General features: G+C 40.1%; 1 non-coding gene across 1 annotated transcript; it reads left to right on the forward strand.

The window, feature by feature from the left end:
- The first annotated feature begins 3,927 nt into the window (after nt 1-3,927).
- Nucleotides 3,928-4,033, forward strand: LOC140824890 (small nucleolar RNA R71). The gene has a single exon (XR_012116507.1). It is a non-coding gene; the product is annotated as a small nucleolar RNA R71 (small nucleolar RNA).
- The last annotated feature ends 4,121 nt before the right edge of the window (nt 4,034-8,154 follow it).

Consider the following 8,154-nt stretch of genomic DNA (forward strand, 5'->3'; position numbering starts at 1 on the left):
TTTAGGACCACTTGAGCATCATTAGTGGCATACGCTTCCGCCTCTACCCACTTAGACACATAATCCACCGCAACCAAGATGTATTTTTTCGTGAAAGAACTGGAAAACGGTCCCATGAAGTCTATTCCCACACATCAAAAACCTCACACTCAATGATATTATTTAAAGGCATTTCATGACGGTTAGAGATGTTACCTGACCGCTGGCATTTATCACAATGTAGCACATAAGAACGAGCATCTTTAAAGAGGGTTGGCCAATAAAAGCCACATTCAAGTACCGTGGATGTCGTCATTGTTGGTCCGAAATGACCACCTACCTCACGGTCATGGCAATGGTTGAGAATTTGATCGAACTCTTCCTCTGCAACACAACTTCTTATCATGGCATCTGCACAAATTTTGAACACAAACGGTTCCTCCCAAAAATAGTATTTCACGTCAGAAAAAAATTTCTTTCGTTGGTGAACGATAGGTTTGGTGGAGGTGTGCCTGTGACAAGAAAGTTAGCGAAATTTGCATACCGAGGACAACTCCTCACCTCAAATAGTTGCTCATCAGGGAACCAATCATTGATAGCATGATCGACAGAATCATCACCAATAAATTCTAATCTAGACAAGTGATCTGCTACCACATTCTCAACACCTTTCTTGTCTTTGATTTCTAAGTCAAACTCTTGCAATAATAAAATCCACCGAAGTAAGTGTGGCTTTGCATCTTTTTTAGCAAGTAAGTATTTAAGGGCAGAATGATCAGTGAATACAATTACTTTGGACAAAACAAGGTATGAATGAAATTTGTCAAGTGCAAATACTACTGCAAGTAATTCCTTTTCAGTTGTTGCATAATTCAATTGAGCCTCATCTAAGGTCTTACTTGCATAGTAAATTGTATGAAATACCTTGTTTTGCCGCTGGCCAAGTACGGCCCCCACTGCAGTGTCACTGGCGTCGCACATGATCTCGAAAGGTAGATCCCAATCCGGTGCTACCAAGACAGGAGCCGTCACCAAGCGCTCCTTCAATTTCTCGTATACCTGTAAACAGTCAGAGTTGAAATCAAATGGCACATCTTTCATAAGTAAGGAAGATAGAGATTTGGCAATTTTTGAAAAATCTTTTATAAAACGCCGATAAAAACCGGCGTGGCCTAGAAAACTTCTAACTCCCTTTATGGACGCCGGAGGTGGTAAGTTCTTGATAACTTCAACTTTTGCCTTATCCACCTCTATTCCGTGCTCCGAAATCTTGTGCCCTAGGACAATTCCCTCTTGTACCATGAAATGGCACTTTTCCCAATTTAGCACCAAATTCGTCTCCTCACATCTCAACAACACCACCTTCAAGTTCTACAAACAGTCATCAAAAGAAGGGCCGAAAATAGAGAAGTCATCCATAAAAATTTCAAGAAAAGTTTCTATCATATCATGGAATATAGCGGTCATGCAACGTTGAAATGTGGCAGGGGCATTACAAAGACCAAACGACATGCGGGGAAAAGCGAAAGTTCCATAAGGACAAGTGAAAGTGGTTTTCTCTTGGTCCTCAGGTGCAATGGTGATTTGATTATACCCCAAATACCCATCTAGAAAACAATAAAACTCATGACCCGCTAACCTCTCAAGCATTTGATCAATAAAGGGAAGTGGAAAGTGGTCTTTTCGGGTGACATCATTCAATTTCCTATAATCAATGCACACCCGCCATCCCGTAACAGTCCTGGTGGGTATTAGTTCATTATTATCATTTGTAATCACAGTAATCCCAACCTTTTTTGGCACACACTGAACCGGACTTACCCATGCACTATCAGATATAGGATAGATAATACCTGCATCGAGACGCTTAATCGTTTCTACCTTTACTACCTCTTGCATCTTTGGATTCAATCTTCTCTGAGGTTGCACAAGATGTGAGTATTTGTCCTCCATCAAGATCTTGTGCATACAGACTGATGAATTGATCCCTTTGATATCCGCCACCTTCCATGCAAATGCACTCTTGTGCGCTTTCAGAACCTCCAACAGTTTGTCTTCCATCACATCTGTCAAAGCAGAAGAAATAATGACAGGTAAAGTGTTATTCTCACCTAAGTAAACGTACTTGAGGTGTGGAGGCAACGGCTTTAGCTCAAGTGTTGGTGGCTCCTCGATGCTTGACCTTTGAGAGGTCAAATCTCTTCGTTCTCCTAGATCCTCCAGTCGCATTCTCATTGGCTTTCTCCATGGATGGTTGGCATTAAAGTGTGCCACTATTTCAGCTTTTTCTTCATCCAATTCCTCTTCTCCCAATTCAGTAGTGATAGTGGCCTCCAAAGGGTCCCTAAGAGCATCCTGCACATAGTGAGACACAAGAGAGTCAAAAGCATCAATTCTAAAACAACTATCAGAATGCAGTGTGTGCTTAAGTGCATTAAAAACATCAAAAGTAATCTCTTCCTCGCCCACTCTCAATCTCAACTTCCCTTCTTGCAAATCAATCAGTGCCTTGCCAGTTGCAAGGAACGATCTCCCCAAAATTAGAGGCATCTCTGTATCCTCCTCCATGTCGAGAACCACGAAATCCGTAGGAAAAATGAATTTGTCCACTTTCACTAGCACATCCTCAATCACTCCGCGGGGGTACTTGACAGATCTGTCAGCCAGTTGCAAGGACATCCTCGTTGGCTTTGGCTCTCCCAACCCAAGTTTTCTAAACACAGACAAAGGCATAAGATTAATACTTGCACCAAGATCACACAAAGCTTTGTGAAAAACAACATCACCAATCATGCAAGGAATAGAAAAACTCCCTGGGTCTTTTAGTTTCGGTGGGATTTTTTTTTCACCAAAACGGAGCAATTTTCAGTTAAGTTAATTGTCATGTGATCCTCCAACTTCCTTTTATTAGCCAATATGTCCTTCAATAATTTCGCATAACTAGGCATTTGCATTAAAGCATCGGCGAAGGGAATATTGATATGCAATTTTTTAAATACCTCAAGAAACTTACCGAATTGTGCATTTAGTTTTGCTTTTTTCAATGCTGCAGGAAAAGGAAGAGGTATAACAATTTTTGATTGTGCAGTGGGTGCTAGTATAGAGTTAGAGGACTTACCTTTAGATGTCGCAGTCTGCTCATCCAATGTTTGAGTTTTCTCCTTCTCTCTTGACTCCAAAACTTTTCCACTCTTCAACTCAATGGCCTTCACTTGCTCTTTAGGATTAGTCTCGGTGTTACTTGGCAAGGTGACTGGCTCTCTACTTGCTATCATCTTCACTAACTGACCAATCTGATTTTCAAGCCCCTTGATCGATCCATCCTGATTTTGAAGTCTCGTTTCAGTGGATGAAATAAACTTAGACATCATCTGCTCCAAACTGGACTTCTCTTCTCTAGGAGGATCAGATCTGTACATCGGTTGTTTGCCATATGGTTGTCTTCCCTGTGGGCGATTCTGACTATTTTGGCCACCCCATGAGAAGTTGGGATGTTGCCTCCATCCAGGATTGTATGTGTTCGAATATGGATCGTTCCTTGGACGGTTTTGAACCCCTACTTGATTTATTGGTGCTCCCTCTTGCACATAAAATGGATTGTCATCTTGACAGTCCTTCGCATAGTGTTCCCCTCCACACTTTTCACAGAATATCTCTTGAAGACGCATAGCCGTGCCACCCACATTCAAGCTGTCGAGTTTCCTGTTTAAAGCATCAAGTTGTGCCGTAATAGCAGAAAACTCAGTTACCTGGTGAAATCCTGCACTTTTCCTCTAGTTGTTTCTTTCAGATTGAGGATGATAGCTGCTAGCAGCCATCTCCTCCAGTAACTCGTATCCTTCTTCGGCAGTTTTTCTCAACAAGTTTCCACAAGCAGCAGCATCTATCATAGTACGATTAGGAGTAAGCAAAACATAATAAAATGTTTGAACGACTAACCCAAGTGGCAACTCGTGATGTGGGCATCTACGCAAGAGGTATTTGAAACGCTCACATGCCTCATACAATGACTCCTGATCGAATTGAGAAAATTTTGTAATGTCTGCCCGCAGCTTCATGGTCTTAGATGGAGGAAAATATTTGATGAGAAACGCTTTCGCCATGTCTTCCCATGTAGTGATCGAACCTACAGGCAAACAATTTAACCATGCTTTAGCTTTATCACGTAAAGAGAAAGGAAACAAACACAATCTAACAGCATCATCAGAAACTCCATTGAATTTAAAAGTATCGCAAATCTCAAGAAAATCCGCGATGTGCGTGTTTGGGTCATCTACTGCAGTTCCTCCAAATTGGATTGTGTTCTGAATCATCTGGATTATAGCTGGCTTGATTTCAAATTGATTTGCCCAAACGATAGGCCTCGCAACGCTAGAGCGTGCACCCTCCAAAGAAGGCTGAGCATACTCTAGCATCGGTATGCGGCGTGGCATCTCAACTTGTCTATTTTCACGCTGTTCCTCTCCACGTTCTTGCTCGTGTCTCTCCATCAGTTCTTTAAGTCTTTGTTGTTGTCTTCGCCTTCGGAAAGTTCTTTCAATTTCAGGATCAAACCCAAGCTCCACGTCAAGTGACTTTGGCATGCACTAGACAAGATATCTGAAATAAAATATGGAGTGTTAGCTCAAGAGAAATAAAATAATGCTAAATAAAATAACTAAAAATAAAATTGTAGATTAACAGTCCCCGGCAACGGCGCCAAAAACTTGATCGAGCAAAACTTGCACAGTAAAATCCCCAATAAAATATGATTTTGTATGCTCAAAAATAAATCGCAAGTGCACGATGTCAAGTAATAGTATAATGTACGTGAGTACGAGTATCGTTCCACTGAAGACTGTATTTGACAATTTTTATTTGTTGTTATTAAATTTTTAGCAACGAAAAATTGATTGATTGTTTATTACTACTAACATTAAATAAACATGCAAATAAAAAAGATTCAAAATCAAGTAATGAAATACAATGTCTAAATGGTTGAGTAAAATTCAATGAAAAATGGATTTGTTGGGAATATCGGTTCGCCTACCCCTCGTTAATTAATTAATTCGTTCGATCGTGATTTACTCTTCCGACAGGATTTCCTATTCTATTGAACACACTCTCTCGAGCTATGCCAAACTTGTAACGAACCGTACATCTCATACTTAAAATTTGCGGAAAAATTAAAAATTTTCTTAAATAAAAACATCCGCACGGTCGTCACCCATCATTCATAAAATATCTTTAAAATCAACCATCACAATTAAAATTTGCTAAAAAGAAAGCTGTCTCACATCCAAAACATAAAATCAGAGTATAAATGTTTTCATGCTTAAAATCTTAAAATAACGTAGGCGGTCCTCGGGTCTAGCCTCCCACTCAGTCCAAGCATGCCCCTTGGTCGCCAACTCCCATCTCCTCATCAACATAGTCACCTGCATCGATCAAGTCTAGTGAGTCTAAAGACTCAACACGTATAAACTGGGATAACGAGTACTACGTAATAAAAATCGCATGCATCTTAAAAATAGAACGTACATAATTTGAAACTTGAGCTTGCATAATAACTTGAACTTTCATAAACTTGAGCTTTGCATAAACTTTGAACATACATGCATACATAATATGACGTGCCATCACATAAACTTTTCTTTAAACATGATTTCATACTTCAACATACTTAACTTCATCATTTTGCGTAGAGGATGTTTCAAAGCAAGTGACCCATAACATAATAAATATCTGATCAGACAAACCACAATACTGGGATGACAGGGACGTATCCACTGTCGCATACATGAGATCCCCGTTCATAATTTAACGGGCTGGTTGGTCTCCGTTCATAATTTAACGCTTTCCAACCACGATCTAACCCGTTCATAATTTAACGGGGCGGAGAGGTCCTCGGCCACGTTCACCGACTTCCAAACCCATTCATAATTTGGTCACAAGTCATTTAGCATACCTCAAAAACTTAAACATATTTTCTTTGCACGTCATACATACTTACTTGGCGTTGGGGGATTCGTTGGACTTCGATCGGGCCGTTGCTGCACATACTAACACGAATTTGCATACTTAACTTGCATAACTTAACGTAGAAATCATACTTACTCTCGAGTTCAATCATTACTTAGGACGTTCTAAAATTTCCCATGACACGACCTTGATAATCCTTGCACTAAACCATGACGTCACACTACAAAACATGTTACGAATATTTTCCCCAAAACATGCAAGACACGGACCCCGTGCCCAGGTCCGGCTCTGGGTCCGTGTAGGCACTGTAAAGTGTGTGTGCAGAAAAGGGGAGGCACGGACCCCGTGCTTAGGTCCGTGTTGGGGTCCGTGTAGACTCTGGAAAAAGACATCGAAAAGGAGGAGGGGCACGGACCCCGTGCATAGGTCCGTGTGGGGGTCCGTGTAGCCTCGGGAATTTGGCACTGCGAAAGAAACAAAGGCACGGACCCCGTGACTGGGTCCGTGTGCGGGTCCATGTACCCACTGTGATCGCGAACTCACGAAAATCTTGTACATGCTTCGCTCAACTTTCTAGACTCGGTTGCACGGACTATGAATCGACACCCCGAGACCCACCTCAGCATTCCATTACATCAACCAAATTCGTACAAACACCCAAAGCAATGAGTTCACCTTACAACATATACAATTCAAAGCATAGCAATTGACACCAATTCGTTTCTCACGACTCCTAACGCATTAGAGTGCCTATCGACACTATACGACTTATCAAATGACATCCCAACATCGTACTAATCATACCTAGATGCAGCAATGATCACCCGTCGATCCCCAACGAAGCCTGCAACTAAATACTTCAAAAACACAAATTTTCATAAAAGTCGCAGTTTGAGCAATCCCACGAAAAACGCCATAACTCACTCAATTTTTGTCCAAAATTTTCGAATCATATATCAAATCGAAGGTATCAAAAAGTTCTACGATTTTGTAGTTAAAAGTTTTCTCAAATTCTCGAGGGAAAAGTCGCAGTTTTGAGAAGAACAGCAAGTTACGAGATTTCAGATCTAAAAAGTATTTCAAACGCATTCAAATCAATTTCCGCTCAAACGACGAACGTCATACATGGATTTTCACGCATAAAAATACACAACGCATACTATGACAAGATCGATGCAGAAAGAACAGGTTATACGTGCCTTTGATGATAAACGTTACCGAAACGACGATACCGAAGCGAGGAAGGCGCGAAGATTGATCCGGGACGAACGTGGCACCGATTTCTTTGAATAAAATGCAACAAAACCTTGCTGGAAATTAAAGGGAGGGGGCGGCTGCTATGCTTCTCAAGAACCCTAGGTTTTCTTTTAAAAGAATGAAGTGAAGAGAGAAATAAAAGTGTGTGTGTGTATGCTTGAGTGTCGTGAGTGGTGTGTGTAAAGTGTGTGTGTGCGTGCGTTTTGTGTAGTGGGTAGGAGATTAGGGTGTTAATTAGGGACAATAATTTACTTAATTACTAATTAACAACCAATCAAGGCATTAACCCACTACTAACTTTAAATAAAAATCGTGTGATTGAAATAAAGTTCACAAGAGACAATTCCTTAAAACTTTAAAGTCTCCAAAATCTCCTAATAGTCAAATTAGGCTTTTAAATTACTAAAACTAGATAAATTATTTAAAATGCCCCACTCCACTAAAAATAAAATACCGTCTTTTAAAATTGCCAAAGATCGTCACCGGGTCTCTTCCTCGATCCCGCCTCGAATAATCGCCTGAAACATGAAACTTGAAAAACATTTTAACGTGCATCACATAAACATGAGTAATTTAAAATAATGCATCTAAATAAATCATGCACTACAAAGGCTTGTTTTAAAATTAATTAAAAATCCTTTAATAATTAAATGAATGCATGGGTTTTACGTGTATTAAATTTGGGCACTACAAAACTAATTCGACTCAATGAAGTAATTAAATGTCTTTAATTATTTATCAAGAGTGAATCACATTTCGATCTATGAAATCCCCTAGTTTTCGACCCTAAGGACTATGACTATCGGCACGTATCCAATTTCATATATCTATGTAAATTGTAGATCCGCGGATTATACTATTCGATCCTATCACAAGTTATTCTCTCAAACTCACTCGCAATATAAAAACGTTGTTAAAGTTAGCTACGCTCTAACAACACAAAGAAAAACACTAGTA

Source organism: Primulina eburnea, chromosome 2 (genome assembly GCF_022965805.1).
Source record: "Primulina eburnea isolate SZY01 chromosome 2, ASM2296580v1, whole genome shotgun sequence".
NCBI lineage: Eukaryota > Viridiplantae > Streptophyta > Magnoliopsida > Lamiales > Gesneriaceae > Primulina > Primulina eburnea.